A 20,304-nucleotide genomic window follows, 5' to 3' on the forward strand; every position below is an offset into this window, starting at 1 on the left:
TACATTTCTTCATTGTTGAATAAAAAAAGAACTTTCACAGAATACATTTACTCGTAATAGTAGGTGTTATGTACGAATATATTATACCCATTATTGCAATTGAAATAAGACAGTGACTCTATCAAAATCTCGGTGAAGTATCGATAAACACAAAAATGTATATTTTTTAAGTCTTGAAAATGTACCAAATGCATTTGAATCTTACATTTCGAATTACTGTAAACTTGGTTCCACGACTTGACGAAAATTGGCTAACGCAAAAAGTTATTTGGGTTAGAAGGTTTTTAGAACCCCTGCCTCAAAGTAAGTACTCAGCCTAGGATGCGAGGGTAATGGATTTAATTCGCACCAGGGCAAATGTTTGCTGATGAAACAGATGTTCTCTACACGGTATAGTTTCCAGTATATTCTACACAAGTTTACGTAAGTTTTGGCTTAGTTAAACTTTGGTAGTGCGCGGTTTCAGTCGAATACGCTTTTTTTAAGTTTTCTGTGATGGCCAAACATTTCCTAGCTTTGTTGGATAACATTTCCCAGCTTTTTTTTTAAATAAGTACTCTTCTTTCCTAACCTTAGTAGGTTGACTACAAAATTAATGTAAAATTAAGTCTTACTTATTGTAGAGTCATAGACAAGTCGAAATAGTTACAATATTACTTACTTTCGAAACTGGTTTTTTTATATGTCAATTGCCTTTAGATGATGAAACATCGCCTTTATTTACATAACTACATAGTTATTATGCTGATAAAAGTAATTAAATTTGCTGCTACGCTAGTGTTTATGACCGCAAATATAGTCGTATGATAAAGCTAGCGATTGAAAAAGTCAATAAATAAAATGCTAAAGCTACGAAGTTTCTTGGAAATCTAAAACAGGCAACAAGTGCAGGAGGGAAAATAGTACAAGACAAAATCGCGATTCTGTCATCCGTGCTTTTGTTACACCACTAACTCTACTTCTAAAGCACTTGGTAGATGCAGTTTTCACGGTAGACAATTTTTTGAGTTAAATGAAAAATGCGTTCACTTTTAAAAAGACAAGACTGTCAAAACTTGAAACATCCTTTGAGGATAGGGGACCCCATAATTTGTCCATATCGGAAAACCTTTTAAGACTATCATCTCCTACCAATAAACTACCTATCTTTCAACGTTTACAGGTCACGAAGTTTAGTCATGTTCAGTCACTGAATGAATGACCTCTCACTTTGTACATAAATAATACTTGATTGTTCACACTGTGAAATCGAGTGAGGCATATTGGAGCGGTTCCTTTTATCCGTAATAAGATTTAGTGCTCAAGCGGAATATTTTATTTATTGTCTGAAGAAATATTGAGATATGCCCTGCCTGTTTCCCGTGACGGCGTAATGCGATCAATAGGTATCATTAGGGTTCGGAAATGGAACGGAAGGAGGGGGGAGCTTTTCATTGACAAAGGTAGGCAGACTATTAATTATTTCGGTGTTTCTCTCTATACTTTGTGTTAAACATATTTTACAAAGGGACTATGCTCTATCTTTTCGTGAAATATAAATATTCATTTACTGCTTACTTACCTAGATGTATTTAATGAAATCTGCTATGGATACTACTTTTAAAATAAGATTTTATTTTTGAACTCGGCGCGTAAAAAAACATGTACCTACATTTGCATCTTTTTCTGTATGACATCATATTATAGTAATTAAACTGAATAACTACCTAAAAAAATACTCATTAAATACCTAAATACTAACATAAAACAGATCGTCATAATATTGATAACCTGAAGATACTCGTTATCTATTTACATAACTTAATGATTGCACTAAACATAGATATTATTCTTTTTGCATTCAATTTTAAAAACAAATAATAACTGACGTACTTAAATATCAGCAATGCATAAGTTATTTTGCTACAACACGCAAGTAAGCCTAGGCGCAGACCACCGATTTTTTTAGTTGGCCGATAGGTCGGATTGTTTATAAAGTGCGCACATTACACCGATTTGGTATCGGCCAATTCTTCATACAAATTTGAATCGGGCCCAACTATCAGCCAACTAAAAGTCGGTGGTCTGCGCCTAGGCTAATTGATAGGTGATAGGTATTAATAATTATTTTGGACATTATGAAATTACTAACATAGTTACCTACAACCTGTCAAATCGTTTGGAAATGTTCACGCCACGCCATATTCACAATGCCCGCGTGCCAGGGGCTTTACTGCTAATAACTCACTCATATCATGAGTGTGAAAAGCAATTTGGGTAGGTCCGGAAAATGTACACAAAGGTATACGCACACACAGTACCTCATCTGGGACCTCATACGTGTTAATGATAATTGAATAACCGAAGGCAACATTGGCAGAGCTGCGCTAACTTATGTAGAGGCGGTTAGTATCCGGAAAATAGGTACAATGATGGTCGACATGTCTGCGGTTAGACCCTTGTGAGGGACGCGGGCGCGTGAACCCCGACTAGGGTTGCCAGGCGTCCGGCTTTAGCCGGACATGTTTGGCTTTTTAGGGTCTTGTCCGGCCAAATATTGCCTTGTCCGGCCTGTCCGGCTTTTGTTAGGCTTTTTATTTGCTTGCCGCGCCAGGCGAAAGTCGAGCCACAGAATCATAAGAAGCGCACGCATCAGGATGTTGGTTAGCAACCGATGATAATAATACTCACTCATGAGCTGACACTAATTGCACCCCCCCCCCCCCCCCCCCCCGTCACATGTCCGGCTTTTAGGGTGAAATGTCCGGCCAAATGAAACAAAAAGTCCGGCTTTTGTGATTTTGGACCTGGCAACCCTAACCCCGACGGCAGAACTTTATAGATCACAGGGTTAACTCCAGTGTTCAAACCGTGATCTCTGTTTATTTATGTTCATATGATAGGTATATGATAATTTTATTTTGGTTAAAACTAAGTAAGTAGATAAGAAACAAAATGTAAAAAACAAACAACTGAGAGATTACCTACACGTGTAGCATAATCACATCATCGTCGTTCACTGCTGCATAGCTTTGCATCCAGTCATTTCTCTGAATCCTAAACCATTGTACGTAAATGACAACATGACTTGCATGCATATTTTATATAAATACATAAATACATAATTCATCTGCACTGAAAATGTCCTTGAGTTACATACAGTCTAGACGCGAGGAACAACGTGTCTATATTTCCTAATAGCACCTGTTACACACACTGTTCGTTCATATTTACAATTTATCAAAGATAAGGATGTGTTTTATCAATCGTATTGTATCATCATGAAATACAAGCAGTCTGCATGACTACAAAGTCTATCGTTTGATTATAGGAAATCCAAAGTGAACACATCACCATCAAAGAACCTTGACGCATTTATTTTGTTGAAACTATAGTGTACATAACATAACTTAAGTATTTCCACTTCCTTATGGTGTGATAAGAATACAAATCTGCTCGTGTGAGGATTTCCTTAAGATTCACTGAGAAAACCTTAATAGAAAAGGAAATAAAAAAGTCATTAAGTATAAAATTAAGTAGCCTATTGACAGTGAGAGTTTCATTCAACGATATAAAGCGACTACGGTAAATATTCCCTGTAAATTTTATTTAAGAAATATTGTAAGTAGCTACTTAAAAAGAAATAAAAAGATCTTTAGATCTTTCGTTGACATTCATTAAATGTTGTTTAGTCGCGATGTTGTCACAACGCAGATAAACCCAGCTCTATCTCACTTTGTGCCTGATTACTTAGTAAAATGTGAGCATTATTGAGTTGAACAAAGTAACTGAACGATAAATCAGACTCCTCACCTATCAGTTAGGTACGACTTTGAGACCAAAGGAGGTCAATCATACTGATGTCACAGTAACTCTGTTATCACAATTAAAATAATAACATGCATTTTACATTTCAGCCCGCTTATTACGAACAATTTATTTCTCAACGGTCCCAACATGTAGTAACATTTGCGGGGAAACTCTTAAATTGTTTTAGAAGTTTCCGCGGGTTCTCCCCTGTCACGAAGTTCTTGAATTATTCTGGAATGATATAAAAATGTGAAGGACACTCTAATTAAACATAAATCACTATACGAAAAACTCGTGGCTGTAAAAGCGGTTGAGACATTTTTGCTGCTGAAGAAATATCGTTTTCGGTGACAACAATATTTTAAGCTGCTCGACATCCACCTGAGCTCGAAGGGTGTCGAAATGAGTTATTGTGACTGGAGGTGGGGCGGCACTACTCGCTATCTGCTTTATATTAAACCGAGTTAGCATCTTGGAATTACACCAGGTGGATTTATGGGAACAACTCCCTGTCGCGCTCGTAAAAGGAGGTTATTTGATCGAGACATCTCTCATTGCTTTTGTCCACCTTCAGTCTCTAGAGATGAGACGTATTTACTAGAACAGATCCACACACTAGGTATTTTACAGTACTAGGCGGCACCTATTCCAATTTTTTAAATACTTGATCCACCTAGTATTTTATAAATTACACGATTTCCGACCCTATCATCAAAGTAATAGAGGTTATTATTGCGTAATCCGTAGTCGTGTATTACGCGCACCTAGTATTTCTCGCTAAGCTTATGTGCGAACGTAGAGATTCACTCCGTCTCTGTCTGACCAAACAAATTTGAGCGCGACGAAGCAAACGCGCACAAACGTAGTCAAACCATATTCATGTAAATAAGAAAAAATATGTAAATATTTTTATGAAATTGATATCTTTTAAATACGCCAACTTTTAAGTTGACAGTCCTAAGCATGTTGAAGTATGAAGGGAGGAATTATTTTATTCAATTTCAAATTGCATTATTCATACTACGGTTGTATCTTTAAAAAAAAAAAGTATTTTAAAGTCATATTATAGCCTGACCAGGAACATAAAAACCCTCGCCATGTTGCGGAAAACTAATGGTACTAATTTCTTTTAATGGCAACAGTAACTGAAAACTTCATTGACATGTCACCTTGCATGTCAGTCCATTGCTGTCAAAGTGTAAACAAACTTTATTTTAAATGTGCGCAATTGATTTTGTAAATTAAATTGCTAAAATCTTTTTATAGTCGTGAAAGAAAAGTGGTTCACAATGTGTTAAAGTATTTATCGAAGAGAAATACTAAGGGTTCGGACAATATTTTCATTGAATAATATTTCCGACAAGGTTGTCAAATTGACTGACATGTTTATCGTATAGTACAGTCCATTATGAAAATTAGCTGTGGTTTGTTTCAAATACCTATTTTAAATTTTTTGTCACTTTCTAAGTGTTGAATTTTATGGAATTGGGAAAGAAGTACCGAGTTTGAAGCGTTCATGAGCAGACATTGCAGTTGAATATTCAAGTTCTGAATTTGATTATTGATGAATAATAAAATAAATCCTACTAACTCGATTGATGGTTTCATTTAATTTATTATACCAGGTTACCTATAATAATATTTTTTCGTTAATTTATGAAAATATCAAATTAGCCCGTAATCCTGAATCCTGATACATAAAGTTAGCCTATTAATTTAACACAGGTACGACTGTACTCAGTGTTGCACTATCAAATGCAATTGACGCGCCTCTATGCCAGGGTTTTTATGTTCCTGGTCAGGCTATACGTGGATTAGTCCGCACTAGTCGCGTCAAGTATGCTAAATTACTACGTACTAGGTGGAATAGGTATTTGGATCGAGTATAAATAAATACTAGGAATAGGTGCACCTAGTATCAAATTTACCTAGTATAACCCATCTCTATCAGTCTCACGTATCAGTTCCAAAATAAAATATATTATTATGATTGAACCCGCTGCCAGTGAACCGAAATCCATACCTAAGCGCATTTATGAAAACCTGAACAAAGAACTGATCTGATGCTTGGTAGTATTGAAGAAAATTCTAATATTTTGATGAAAATATGTAGACGCAATCTCCGTAATTCATGCCAGACCATGCGTGCACGGTGCAATAAGAAAGCATCGATACACTCGGTCTAGCATACTTCTTCGTCCCCATAAAATGATGTGCGATGTGTCACTTATGCTTGAAATACTTATACGGTAGTGGTAATCTCGTATGCATTTTCAGTTAAAATCTCTCATTAATTTTAAAATTTAAAATTATGTTAATCATTCCTATTTTATTCAATGATTAAAAAAAAGCAAACCATCAAACTCACCATACAAACAGCTGTAAATAATGATTTGGGCACTTATATAAAAACACCCTGAATAATTTTGTCGTTAGATAGGTATATGAGTATCGTTTTAGGTATAAAATATAAAGTATTATATACCGGTAAAGTATTATAAACCGGTTATATTTCAGAAAAAAGCTAAGGTTAACATACGAGTAGTTAGTACCTAGTTTAAATTAATGTATATTACTTACGTTATTATGTAATTACTAGTCTGTTTATAAGGAAAACGGTTTAATTATTCGATATTTTATTGCACTGCTTAAACTTATTGAGTGGGTGAATAAATGATAAATTATTGGAATGTATTCATATTCAAAACATAAAGATTGCCAACAGTATCTAAATTGAAGGTAAAAAACCAAAAAACTGATCAAGAATAGTGAAGGTCAAAAAATCTTGCGTTTTAGAGGTCACTAGGAGCTATTTGAGTTTGTATATTATCATGATATGTGAGGTTTGTTGACAGTGGGCGACAAAGGTTATTTTATTATTAGCTCTATATTCAGTTTGGCCATGAATAAACAATCGTGTTCGTCAAATTTACTACTGTGACTCTACTTTATTTTTTTTGTGTAAAGTCTTGTATCTTCCTGTAATTTGCCTCCCGTCACATAAAAAAACCAATATTTAATTCAATATCATTAAAAAGATAGGAAATTACCTAGTTAGACATTTGTTAAAGAAAAGCAAAACTTACAAATTATAAATCAGAGAAAATTATCTAAAAATGTTTGCCTAGGGCATATTTGATAACAGCATCTCAAATGCATTTGTAAACAACTTAATAATTATAACTGAAGTAGGCTTATTAAAATTTTCAATTAAATTTTGACATCTATCCTATTCATTGCATCATTTGCATCGTCGCGCATCGTCTCTACTATGTATAATAAGAATTAATTTAAAACACTTCTATGTCAATTAAGACGAGTGCAGATTTCCTTATGTTTAAATTATTCAACTTGTTTAAAAAAAATCTACCAAATTAGAACTAGCTGTAAAAAAACAAAAATACTCACTTTAAAACTTTGAACTCGTGCGTCAAATGTTAAGTTTACGAAATCGAAATAAAATACGATGTATACCGGCGCACGGCGTCTATACAAACATGAACACAAACCGGCGCACGAGCAAACACTATCAGGAACACGCGCGTCGCACACGCACTGGCCGGCTGCCGGCTGCACAGTGGTACACGCGCCGCGACAAAAACTCACTGAATAATCACTAATCACTAATGATTTACAGTGAATCTAAATCGTTTGCTGGAAAACTGTTAAAAATGCAAGACTTCACGACTCACGGCCCACGGGGCATCTTCCAAAGCTAGAAGAGTATTAAAAATAGTCTATTACTTACTTAATACATTTACTTACATTATGCGTTGTATAAGTATTTGATTGTTGAGCTAAATAATCGGATTTTGTAACGAAATCACTCGCGTATATAAAATATATGTAATGTTATTTGAGCAATATCACATAATTAGATACTAATTAACTCATGTTATTAATGTTATAACGTAAGTTTTAATAACCGAACAATACGAAGACTAGATGAAGACTGACAATATTTATGAAACGCTTGTTCGCTGAGCGCTATTTCCAGAATCTATTAACATACATGAATATTAAATGGCAATAATAACGTTAAGAACTTATCATCGCCGTGGCATAATGTCTATCGTTATTAAGTCTGTATTAAAAAGTAGAGTCAGGCTTTGTAGGCACAAATTAAAAAACATATTTTTCCTGTTTTTTGCCGTTTGCTATACAGTGGGCCCTCGCACAGCAGGCTATTGGTTCGCAAAGTACCTACGATTCGAGACACCAGATAGATATTAATAGAGTTATCAACTCGGAGCAATGTACTTGCGAACATAGTAACTAAAACACGGCTCGACAACATTCCGGTGATAAACAATATTTTTCATAATAAATTTATCGGCAGAAACGCAGAATTTAAAAACTTTAAAACTTTTCGCAACAATAACTTTGGATAATATTGTAATAGCTGTCAATAAGTTGATATTGTATTATCTCGGAGAACTTTTTAGAATATTCTTAGCTATTAATAAATCAACCGAGAGTAATTTATTCAAAGACTAGCGGCCGCCCGCGACTTCGTTCGCGTGGATACCGTTTTACCCCCTTCATCTATCTTACGCGGTTAAGATTTTTTCATACAAATGTTTTTCCCGCTAACTCCCGTTCCCGTGGGAATTTTGCAATATTCTGTTGTAACTAAGCTTTAAGTTTACTAAGGTACCTGCGTGCCAAATTTCAAGCGTCTAACTTAAGCGGTTTAGATTTTTCATACAAAAGGATTTTCCCGCTAATTCCCGTTCCCGTGGGAATTCTTAAGTATATTATAACCTGCCCAGGAGTATGAAGAATAATTGTACCAAGTTTCGTTAAAATCCGTCGAGTAGTTTTTGTTTCTATAAGGAACATACAGACAGACAGACAGACACAAAAATTTTACTGATTGCATTTTTGGCATCAGTATCGATCACTAATCACCCCCTAATAGTTATTTTGAAAATATATTTCATGTACAGAATTGACCTCTCTACAGATTTATTATAAGTATAGATAGGGAAAATTTGGATTCAATAGATGTCTATTATAAAATAAATTTGTCGATGCGACCGCAGCGTGGAGCACCAAACTTATAAAGGAAAAGTTCTGGAAAAATATAGTTAGCCTGGGGAAAATAACTTTTACGATAATCGACCAAAAGGAAAATCTTTTGCAAAATACTCGTAAAATTACTCTATTTATTTAACTCGTAGTAAAAGTTATACTACGGCTACGAGCAACTGCGCCTCGCCACTAAAATAACTGTTTCATCTATTTGTGTGTAGTAAAATTCTATTAATACAAATTGGGCACAATTGCGCGTACTGTGCGTGGGCGCTTGTTTATGTTCGCGCTACAAATTTTTTGGAAAGATCTTAGACATAAAATTATTTTAAAATTTTATTTTAAATGTGGGATAAAAACAGAAAACTTGTTCGGAATAATCATAACAGCGTGATAATTTTTGCTTGTTATTTATAGATTTTTTTTATGCAAGACAAGGCAGGTATTTATTTAGATAAAGCAAAGTTATTGAAAGGCTGGGACCCGCAAACCTTGACAGATTTTCAACAAGTGAAAATAAATTATTTTTAAACATATATTTTTATTTTCAGTTAAAGCTGCATATTTCATAAAACTTACGTCTCTACATTCTTCTTTAACTTGTACTTAATATTTTATTACTGTAATTATTTACTTAAGTACCTATTGTGCTCTTGTGCGATATCTACTGGTGAGGTGAATATACCCAATGTATGACCCCTCTTAGGGGGCGACCGTTAAGATAGGAGATTGTTGAAGCCTAATTACGAGTATACTAATTAGATGCGGATCATGTTATCAATTTAATTTCTAAATTATTATATTATTAGCTATTGATTCCATACGCTCTACGTTTTCTTCCAGAGTTAATTATCAAAAATCATGCCTACATTATTTCCTAGCCAAGACCCTACAGGTCCTAAATACCTATTTATCTAGGAAGAAGATATTATTTGGAATTCAGTCGCTATGACATTGATTAACCTCTACCTCATTGTTGTACACATTACCCACTTAATCATGCAAATACAATATCCATAAACTAGTAAACCATTTGTGCACCGCAAAGTAGTAAATGATACACAGGGCCTAACACACTCACCTAATAACTTACACAGTAAGTACGAAGGGTCCCTTTACACTAATTAATAGCATGCGCAGCAATTATCGTCGTAATGTATTAAGTTACCTTTGAAATTTCAGTTTTGTAAGAAGATTTTTGAGGGTGCAAAAACTCAGCATTTTTAGTGACCCAAATTTTGATATTTTTGTGTGACATGAACAGACATTTAAAGCAATTCTACGAGAAAGCTTCATGGAAATTGATGAAATTGGCGATAAATTTATCTGATTTTAAAGATTTAATTTTAGTATGTAGTCTCCAAACCGAAACCCCTTAAAGCATAGATACCTATAGAAATAAGTAATTGATTAAAAATAATAATAAATATATTGAATGTACAAAAACATAAAAATGTATTGAATGAAGATTTGGGCAACATTACAGGTGGACCGCTACCAAACCGAGAAGTATTTTTAAGAACAAAATTCGGAAACCACGATTGCAGTGCATCGCGTACATTTACTTAAGTTGGTGTCCTGTTATCGGTCATTCACCAGTGCTGGCGAGCATTTGAAAAATCAACGCGAGCTGTGTGGCCCGTAGTAATAATACTCTTGGCGCGGTCTCAACACATTATACGGTACCAGCTCTCGGCGATACAATATTCGAGATGAAAATTGACCTAATTTCAGCTGTTTGAAATCAACTATAGTATAACCGAGGAAGTTACGAGGAAATAGTAGCATACAATTGGTTTCCTATTTTTTTGCTACCTTATTACAATACGTGTTGTGAATGTTGTTTTAAAGACTAAAGGGATTGTTGTACTGATTACTGTTTTCACGTGCATTACCTAATTAGCTAGATACATTGTTTTCAAGGGTGTCATGTGTGCGTGTGCAAGGAACTTGTATTTTACCACCTGTATTTACCATGTGACAAGCAAATAAATAAATAAATTGTTATCTACATATGTATTTGGTTACCTAATCTACGAGTAATAACATCTAAAGTTAGTTTCGTGTACCATCATCACAGTTCTCGTATATTATGATTTTAATAGAAAACAGGTATTCTTGTAGATATACCTACATGCATAAAACCACTCATAACATACTACTCCATCCATGTATGGTACAGTTACCTACAAAAGTCCGCGCTCATCATTCAAACATTTGCCTCTTGCTTTGTAGTCCGGAGCGCGAGCCGCTGGACCGACAGCCGTCAATATTACAACAAGCAAAACGTACCGAACTTCCAATTACGTCTAGTTAGATGCTTGTAGGATTATGCCGTCAAATCTAATTAAATAGTTGACGTAATTCAAGCTCCAAAGTTAGGATTTACCAAAAAAGTTGTTCACGAGTTTTTGCATAATGATAGCGTCGCACCGTGTGGCCGCATAGCGGTGCGGTGCGGCTTAACGTGCTCATTTCAACAGGATAAAGGATTCCGCATGTTCATTGTTAAGTGTTCGCAACACGCCGGCACAAACTCGCCCGTCATGCTAATCAATATCTGACACTAACTCTTGTCTAGGCCTAAATTTATTTTACCAGATAGATGGACCTTGGGTCTCATAAATAATTTATTTCCGGGTGTACCCCAATACCTACAGGGGAGATTTCATTTCAAGCATGGGAGTGTAATTTATTGTTATTAATTGAGACAGTCCCATTATTTATGAACTCACGTAAATAAACAGTGTAGATACAGTTGAATTAAATGTAAAGAAAAGTCAAGAAAGTGCACAGCAGAAAAAAGCTTTTTTGATAAGACTTTCGAAAGCTTCGATCTAATACGATCTACGTTTGCGGTCCTTAGGAAGTAATTTCACATGGATATAGAGTAGGTACTGCTTCACATTCTTATCGAAAGCCGCGGTCGCGATACCGACTGCTTTTGCGGTCTGCGGCCAGCATTCGTTCAACACTTTAGCGTTTGTGTAACAAATAATGCAAAATTAATTTAGACGGCCAAAAATGTGTATTCATTCTGATCAAACTCAGATTACCACCCACTCTGAAAATCATGCCAGGGTCGAGCGTATGAGCAGATAAATTACATAATTATCAGCTAACGGAATATTACAAAGCAATTACTTAACAGATAGCTTACAATCTAATACAACAGTACCTCTGTGGCAAATTAATTTGTTCAGAGATGTCAAGTCGGTTAGACTATCAGCGGCACTTGACCGAGATAATAAAATTGAATTTTAATTCAATTTCACCGAGGAATAATCGTGTTTAATAGTTTGGGCTAAACTGTAACTCGGTCTACCGAATTCATATTGTATCAGTGGCTTCGGATAACTAACCAGGCGGCAGACAGACATAATTGACTTGCATGAGACGGCTATTGTGATTTGGCTCGAGAATCGTGTATCCTAGATAGATAGTAGGGGAAGGGGGGGCATAGTGGAGTACTTAACTTCAATCGAAAAAATAAAAAGAACCAGATAAGTTATGAAGACTAGTTTTAATCGAAATGATACTACAAGTATTGTATTATAGATAACTCTAAAAAAAATTAACGAATTATTAAGTATTTTGGCATAAAATTACTTTTTTTAATAGTCTATAATTTTCCGCTTTGCCCTTATCAGAAGGGTAAAGTGGAATTGCACTTTGGGCAAAGTGAAAAAGGCACTTATTAAGCGTTTATCTACTCTATTTGACCATTTTGCTAATGAGGTCAATTAAATGAAATAAGTTAAACAACTTATTTGGTAATTAGGAACTGTTTTAGGCCATAAAAAACCTTGTCCCTTACTACTGCAAGATCATATATTTTTTTGCTCCAGTTTTTTGAAAAATACCGAACAAAACCTATCAATCTTCTTCGATGCATCACCAGATTTCAAATGACGATGAAGAGTTCCAAATAGGATACCATATTTTTTTATGCCGAACTAATCGTAGTAAGACTGTAAGACTCGCTTCCTCCATCGCTCTTCTCATTTGATCTTCTGTCCATGAGCCTTGTTCGTTCTTCTTTTGTAATAATTATGAACCATCTGAAAAAATAAATTAAATATTTCTATGTGGAAATCATTCCACTTTGCCCCCTTGTAATTTTTTCCACTTTGCCTTTTTGATAATAATTACAGTTTTCAATTGATAACTTAAAAAGTAATTAAATTTGTTTAATCTACAAAATGTCAAAGGAATCTATGATAAACAGATATTAGATTTAAATAATAAAAATACCATCACTACTCACTTTTCACAATAATATCCAGCCTCCAAAATCCTTGAATTTCGTAAGAAACTCACTCGATCTACATCGCGCAGTCATGTAGCCTGCTCGGTGGCGCTAGCCGGACTGATTTTGGTCAATGACCTTGGTCGGCCCTGTGCTTGGCTTACGTGAAGCACGAGTGCCGTTGGGTGAAAGAGTGTTGGTAAAATCAAATTTTTCGCTTTGCCCACCCCTTCCACTATGCCCCCCTCTCCCCTACAGTTCACCGGGGCTATACCTATCTTTATAGCGATTGTGAAGGGTTACAAATCTGTGGCGCCAATGTACACTCTGGTCTCTGAACAAATTACGTCTACCTCTCACAATAAGCGAGATATTTGCAATGAGGGTAAGAGATAATAATTTAATAACCATGACTAATTTTGCTCACGGTGAATCTTCTAATACTTTTGGAAGCAAATATTTAAGTTATTCTTTAGAAAAACGACTATTTAAGCAGATTTTATTATGTAAAAGTAAAGTAGGTACTTATAAGAAAACGGAGGGTGAGGCAAATCGATTCAAAATCTTTAACCGTTATGCAAAATTGATCGAAGAAATCTATGATTAAAGTCGGCAACTGTAGTCGGGGACTTGGAACTTACTTCTAAAAAATGGAATAATTTGAACGTAATTGGACTTTTCTAGCTCTATGAATGTCGCTGAATAACTCGTGCAGCTGCGCTCCAGCTTCATCAGAGGCGACATTGCCTGTAAACATTAACCTCCTTTGCCCGCCCGAGATCGCAAAAAGTATACAGATGACTTTTATATTTGCTTGTTCTCTATATCAATAAAAAATATCAAGAACGAGCGCCTTGATAAGAGCTAAAGCTGAAGCAACCACAAGTGTTATTGCTTATAAGAAATTGCCACTCGGCAAACACATTTTCACTTTCAAACCGTTTTAATATAAGCTAAAACTTTCATTACCTTTCAATTACTTGAAAAGTATTTTTTTCCTGAAAAAAAGTAAGGTTTCACTGTTCGGTTACGTTGAAACCGGACTCGTTTAATTACGGGCCTCTCCAGCGGCAGAGTAAAGCTGTAAAACCGTTTTGTTGGAGAGGCAGCAGAAGTGCCGCCTGCTCGCGCTCCTCTGATATTGTTCGACATCTGTTCTAGTCGACTGCCTCATTTATAACCCGATTCATATTCTTCGTCAACACGAATTTCATTATATTCATCATAAAGCAGCAAAACTTTGAGGTTTTGTTCGAAAATACTCGACCTAAGGCAATAAATAACAAGTTTTCCGAATCCATTTTTCTTTTACGGTAAAATTAACGTCGAGTGCAACTAATGAGATTGTATTAACGATCAGAACTGCAAGATTTCGCTTTAGCGTACGAATATTAGCATTTCTGCAATCCAATTTCATTGTTTAAGGCCGGGTAGCAGAGAAAATGGCGAAAATGAGGTTTTCATTTTTCATTTTTGAGGTACTAAACAGTAAAATTAAAGGCTAAGATTTTTATTGGGCATAGTTGAGGATATTTTCTAGGGCTATTAACGGATGGAAACACGATTTGATGAAGTTGACTCGATAGAATAAATTCCCAAAGTTACCTCTATTCGTTTTCTATTTATGGTTTTATTTTTAAAATAAGCGATTTTAGATTCTAAATCTTTTACTAAACTAAAGTTCAGAAATAACTTGAGGGCTTTTAACGGATGAAATTTTTATATTGCGTCTTATTTAGTTACTATGTTAAAAAATGTGGAAAAAATCGTCCATGACGGCTTGGACAATCTCAATCAGTCGCGCGGTGGCGCTTACGGAGGACGGACGCGTGTCAGTTTTTTGGCCGTGACAGTTCGCGATTTGTCAATATTTTTGACAATGATGACTTTGATGAGTCACAGTATAATAATATCAGTGTTACTGGAGAAAGCTTAAATTTTTGATAATTAAGAATTATCAATTTTGTCTACCTATTGAAATTTAAATCGTTCGCATCCTTTTAAACGAAGACTCTACTCATGATACATAGTACATTCCTCAAATATGTGACAAAACCAATGAGTTAAAATTACATTTTAATAGTACCTACATACAATCGTCTTACACTCTTTAGAAGAGCACACTGACACAAATAAATAATAAAAAATACTGTCTAAGGTCTGTAGCTAAAGGTCTACGCTGCAAAATGGAAGAATCTTCTAACCAAAAAGATGGCAGATGCAGCAGATGTCAACGGATTTAAAACTGGAGTTGATGTGACTCCTTGTAGACTTGAGTGTCTAGAGCGTCCCTTCCTCCACCATGCGTAAGAATGTTTCAAAAATACTGTCTAAGGTCTGTAGCTAAAGGTCTAAGCTGCAAGATAGAAGAATCTTCTAGCCAAAAAGATGGCAGATGCAGCTGATGTCAACGGATTTAAAACTTGGAGTTCATGTAACTCCTTCTAGACTTGAGTCTCTAGAGCGTCCCTTCCTCCACCATGCGTAAAAGTTTTCCAAAAATACTGTCTAAGGTCTGTAATAAAAGTCTAAGCTGCAAGATAGAAGAATCTTTTAGCCAAAAACATGGCAGATGCAGCATACAGGGTGTCCCAAAAACAATGGATAAACCTGTAACCATCGATAGGCCTTGCCATGGTCTCCCTAACGTTCAATTTTGATCCCAGTAAAAATATCACCGTTTTCAAGATTTTTAAGTTTTTGTGCATTTTTAGAAAATTGCCACCTGCGATTACTTTTTCTCATGCCATTTCTACAAATGAGGATACTTTTCAATCTAGTTTTTTTCCTTATCACAAGGGATAGTTGGGCTATCAAATGAAAAGATTAAAAATCAACAAACTAGTTTAAAAGTATGAAAATTTTAAGAAATTGCAGAGAAGAAGGAAAAATTAATTCATTGTCTTGCACTTTTGATCAGCCACCGTGTAAAAAAAATGTAGGAAGACCATCGTGCCCATTACCTTAAAAACTTCCTTGGTTAATTGAGATTCTAAAAAGATATCACAAGCCTATGTATTCTGTATTATTTTTATCTTATGGCTACTTGAATAGCAACTAGTATCAAAACTTCAAAAATGAGTTTTTCTCGTAATAATTAAACTAGGACTGCATAGTGGCATTAAATAAAAATGGATAATTTTTAGCGTAGGAATTTTAATAAAGCAACATTTTATCATCATCATCATCATCATTTCAGCCATAGGACGTCCACTGCTGAACATAGGCCTGTACCCCAATGATTTTCATAATGACCGCTTGGTAGCGGCCTGCATCCAGCACCTTCCTGCTTACCTTTATGAGGTCGTCGGTCCACTTTGTAGGTGGACGTCCTACGATGCGCTTTCCGGTACGCAGCCTCTACTTGAACCCTGTTGCCCCATTGGCCGTCCGTTCTGCGTTTTTGTGATTACTTAATTTTTGTTTTAAACCTTATAAATGTGCCTATAGACAGATACCCGTGATAATACACGGCTCGGAAACGTGGATTTTTTGGACAGCGTGCTATGCTCGGGTTTCTTTACGAAATCGTATCAGAAATTAGGAGATCTGTAAACGAACTAAAGTCGCTGACATAGCTCGATGGATCAGCAAGCTGAAGTGGCAATGGGCAGGGCACAGTAGTTTGCAGAACTGAGGCGGCAGGGTTAAAGTAGAGGCTACGTACCGGAAAGCGCATCGTAGGACGTCCACCTACAAAGTGGACCGACGACCTCATAAAGGTAAGCAGGAAGGTGGATGCAGGCCGCTACCAAGCGGTCATTATGAAAATCATTGGGGTACAGGCCTATGTTCAGCAGTGGACGTCCTATGGCTGAAATGATGATGATGATGATGATAAAATGTTGCTTTATTAAAATTCCTACGCTAAAAATTATCCATTTGTATTTAATGCCACTATGCAGTCCTAGTTTAACTATTACGAGAAAAACTCATTTTTGAAGTTTTGATACTAGTTGCTATTCAAGTAGCCATAAGATAAAAATAATACAGAATACATAGGCTTGTGATATCTTTTTAGAATCTCAATTAACCAAGAAAGTTTTTAAGGTAATGGGCACGATGGTCTTCCTACATTTTTTTTACACGGTGGCTGATCAAAAGTGCAAGACAATGAATTAATTTTTCCTTCTTCTCTGCAATTTCTTAAAATTTTCATACTTTTAAACTAGTTTGTTGATTTTTAATCTTTTCATTTGATAGCCCAACTATCCCTTGTGATAAGGAAAAAAACTAGATTGAAAAGTATCCTCATTTGTAGAAATGGCATGAGAAAAAGTAATCGCAGGTGGCAATTTTCTAAAAATGCACAAAAACTTAAAAATCTTGAAAACGGTGATATTTTTATTGGGGTCAAAATTGGACGTTAGGGAGACCATGGCGAGGCCTATCGATGGTTACAGGGTTATCCATTGTTTTTGGGACACCCTGTATATCAACGGATTTAAGACTGGACTGGCACCACCTTGCAATGTCATCCTCTCATTGTTATCTGTAATGTAAATTATTTTTAAAATGTATTTAAATAATAAAATGTTCGTTTTATTATTTCAAAAATCTGACCTCTCAACTCAACTACACTACACAAACACCTTTGTTCGCAACTGTACTGACGAAACCTCGATATTATACAGTTAATTTAAGATGGCAAGCCTTATGTATGGAACGGTCGCTTTTTGTAACCTTTTTAATTTGGTCGGCTTATAGAAGAATTCCTAATATTTTTTGCAGTTCGATAACTTTCTTATAAGTCGTAATATACAGGGTGACAGGTAAAGCGATACATTCCTTGAAAGGGGTTAAAGTAGAGCTTATTTGCAGTCATTTAAGTCATATGACACCATGTCCGAAACTTGTTCATTTCCAAGTTATTCAAGATTTAAGTATTTTTAAAAAAATCTCCAGTTTTTATGTTAAAATGTACCCTTGTAATGAAGAATACGAAATAATGTTAACTTTTTTGTTGTATTCGTATAGCTAAATAACAAGATTGACTTTTTAAATTAAAATTTGCAAGAAAGAATCGTCATTACTCAAGTAAAAGCTAAAAAACCATGTATTATTTTGCAAAAAAAAATTGTTTTAGGTAATTAAATGAAGAATTTCCAAGAAACAATGTATGGAATGTTGTATACAAATTACAGAATTTAGTTCCTTGATTCATTAGCTATTCAAAAAGGTACAGGTGTTTAACAAACACTACATAATTATTTTTTTATTTGAATTTAAACGTCTAGTAAGATACTTTCATAAAAAAATTAATAAATAAAAAAATCACTCTAACAACTATTCTTGGGTCTCAATAAATGAAAAACTTAGAATTTTAATAATAATTGTATCACCTAATTTTATTTAGGTACATTATTTTAAGTCCTGCTCAAACTGTGAGCCCCGTCTTCTAATACAAGCTCGTAGTCTGTTTCTCACTTCTGTTTTTGTGACTCTTGTTGTCAAACTTTGCTGAATATCTTGAGCTGCCCTCTGAATGCGCTCACGAAGCTTTCACACACACAGCACACTTTCGGCTCAGTGTACGCCAATGGATGGATCAACAATATCCACTTCGTTGGATTGGGCGCGGTGGACCCATTCCTTGGCCAGCCAGAAGTCCGGATCTGACCCCTTGCGATTTTTATTTATGGGGTCACATGAAGTATCTCTTGTATGTAACCCCCGTAAACAACGAGCAAGAGCTTCGTGAGCGCATTCAGAGGGCAGCTCAAGATATTCAGCAGTTTGACAACAAGAGTCACAAAAACAAAAGTGAGAAACAGACTACGAGCTTGTATTAGAAGACGGGGCTCACAGTTTGAGCAGGACTTAAAATAATGTACCTAGATAAAATTAGGTGATACAATTATTATTAAAATACTAAGTTTTTCATTTATTTAGACCCAAGAACAGTTGTTAGTGTGACTTTTTTATTTATTTATTTTTTTATGAAAGTATCTCACTAGACGTTTAAATTCAAATAAAAAAATAATTAAGTAGTGTTTGTTAAACACCTGTACCTTTTTGAATAGCTAATGAATCAAGGAACTAAATTCTGTAATTTGTACACAACATTCCATACATTGTTTCTTGGAAATTCTTCGTTTAATTACCTAAAACAATTTTTTTTTGCAAAATAATACATGGTTTTTTAGCTTTTACTTGAGTAATGACGATTCTTTCTTGCAAATTTTAATTTAAAATGTCAATCTTGTTATTTAGCTATACGAATACAACAAAAAAGTTAACATTATTTCGTATTCTTCATTACAAGGGTACATTTTAACATAAAAACTGGAGATTTTTTTAAAAATACTTAAATCTTGAATAACTTGGAAATGAACAAGTTTCGGACATGGTATCATATGACTTAAATGACTGCAAATAAGCTCTACTTTAACCCCTTTCAAGGAATGTATCGCTTTACCTGTCACCCTGTATAGCTGAAATTAACAGGATAGCTTAGTCAAGGAACATTTTAATTTGTCCATTGTATGCCATGTTCCCTTGTTATAAGGGAATCGCGTATTCGGCCACAAAAGTAAGACTGTTAAAATAAACTAGATTTCTTGAAATCTCTCTTTTGCGCAAAGCCACATCATTTATATTTACTGTGGTTATAAAGGTGTACCAGGGGTACATGCTACACCTTTTACCTTTTTATTCAATTGTAAGAGTACTGGTTTACTCACAAATCCGTTTTATCTGATTTTCGAAATCTTTTAATTACACTGGTGTTTATCATTCAAATCAATGACTAATGTTTGAACTAATTTGGACATATCAAGGTCTATCATTGGTATTTTTTTCAAACTTCTGCGTTGAGCCATTTACGAGATCTGGGACATCACAAAACATTACCCCAGCAAAATTCTAAATAACTGAGAACCGGAACACGAAGAAATTTTGCTATTCGTGGACAAATTACTACGCAACAAGAGCTATCTATCCATGTATTTGGTTCCGGGATAGAACGACTTTCAAAAAAAATTTTTGCCAGGGTAATGTTTGAAACGTTACCCCAGCAAAATCTGTTTTTTCCTAATAACTTTAAAACTATAATTTGAACGAATTTTGCTATTAGTGGACAAATTTCTGCTCACGATGGACTAATTATCTGCTATACTCTCGACTCTCTAAAGCACAACATTTATAAAAAATTTGCAACATTTAAAAACCGTGTGTGATGCTCATTGCTCATAGTGATTTTCGATACAGAGCCCCGTACATACGTTATACAT

The 20,304-nt window shown here is 35.0% G+C and overlaps 1 protein-coding gene across 1 annotated transcript in view; it reads right to left on the bottom strand.

Annotated features, from left to right (window-relative positions):
- LOC135087848 (uncharacterized) overlaps window positions 1-7,373 on the bottom strand; it is a 28,109-nt gene extending 20,736 nt beyond the window's left edge. Inside the window, exon 1 of the mRNA XM_063982677.1 lies at window positions 7,198-7,373. The gene's annotated coding sequence lies outside the window, so the exon portion shown is untranslated. The remainder of the gene's footprint in view (window positions 1-7,197) is intronic.
- Between the last annotated feature and the right edge of the window lie 12,931 nt (window positions 7,374-20,304).

The sequence above is a fragment of the Ostrinia nubilalis genome, chromosome 3, assembly GCF_963855985.1.
Source record: "Ostrinia nubilalis chromosome 3, ilOstNubi1.1, whole genome shotgun sequence".
Lineage (NCBI taxonomy): Eukaryota > Metazoa > Arthropoda > Insecta > Lepidoptera > Crambidae > Ostrinia > Ostrinia nubilalis.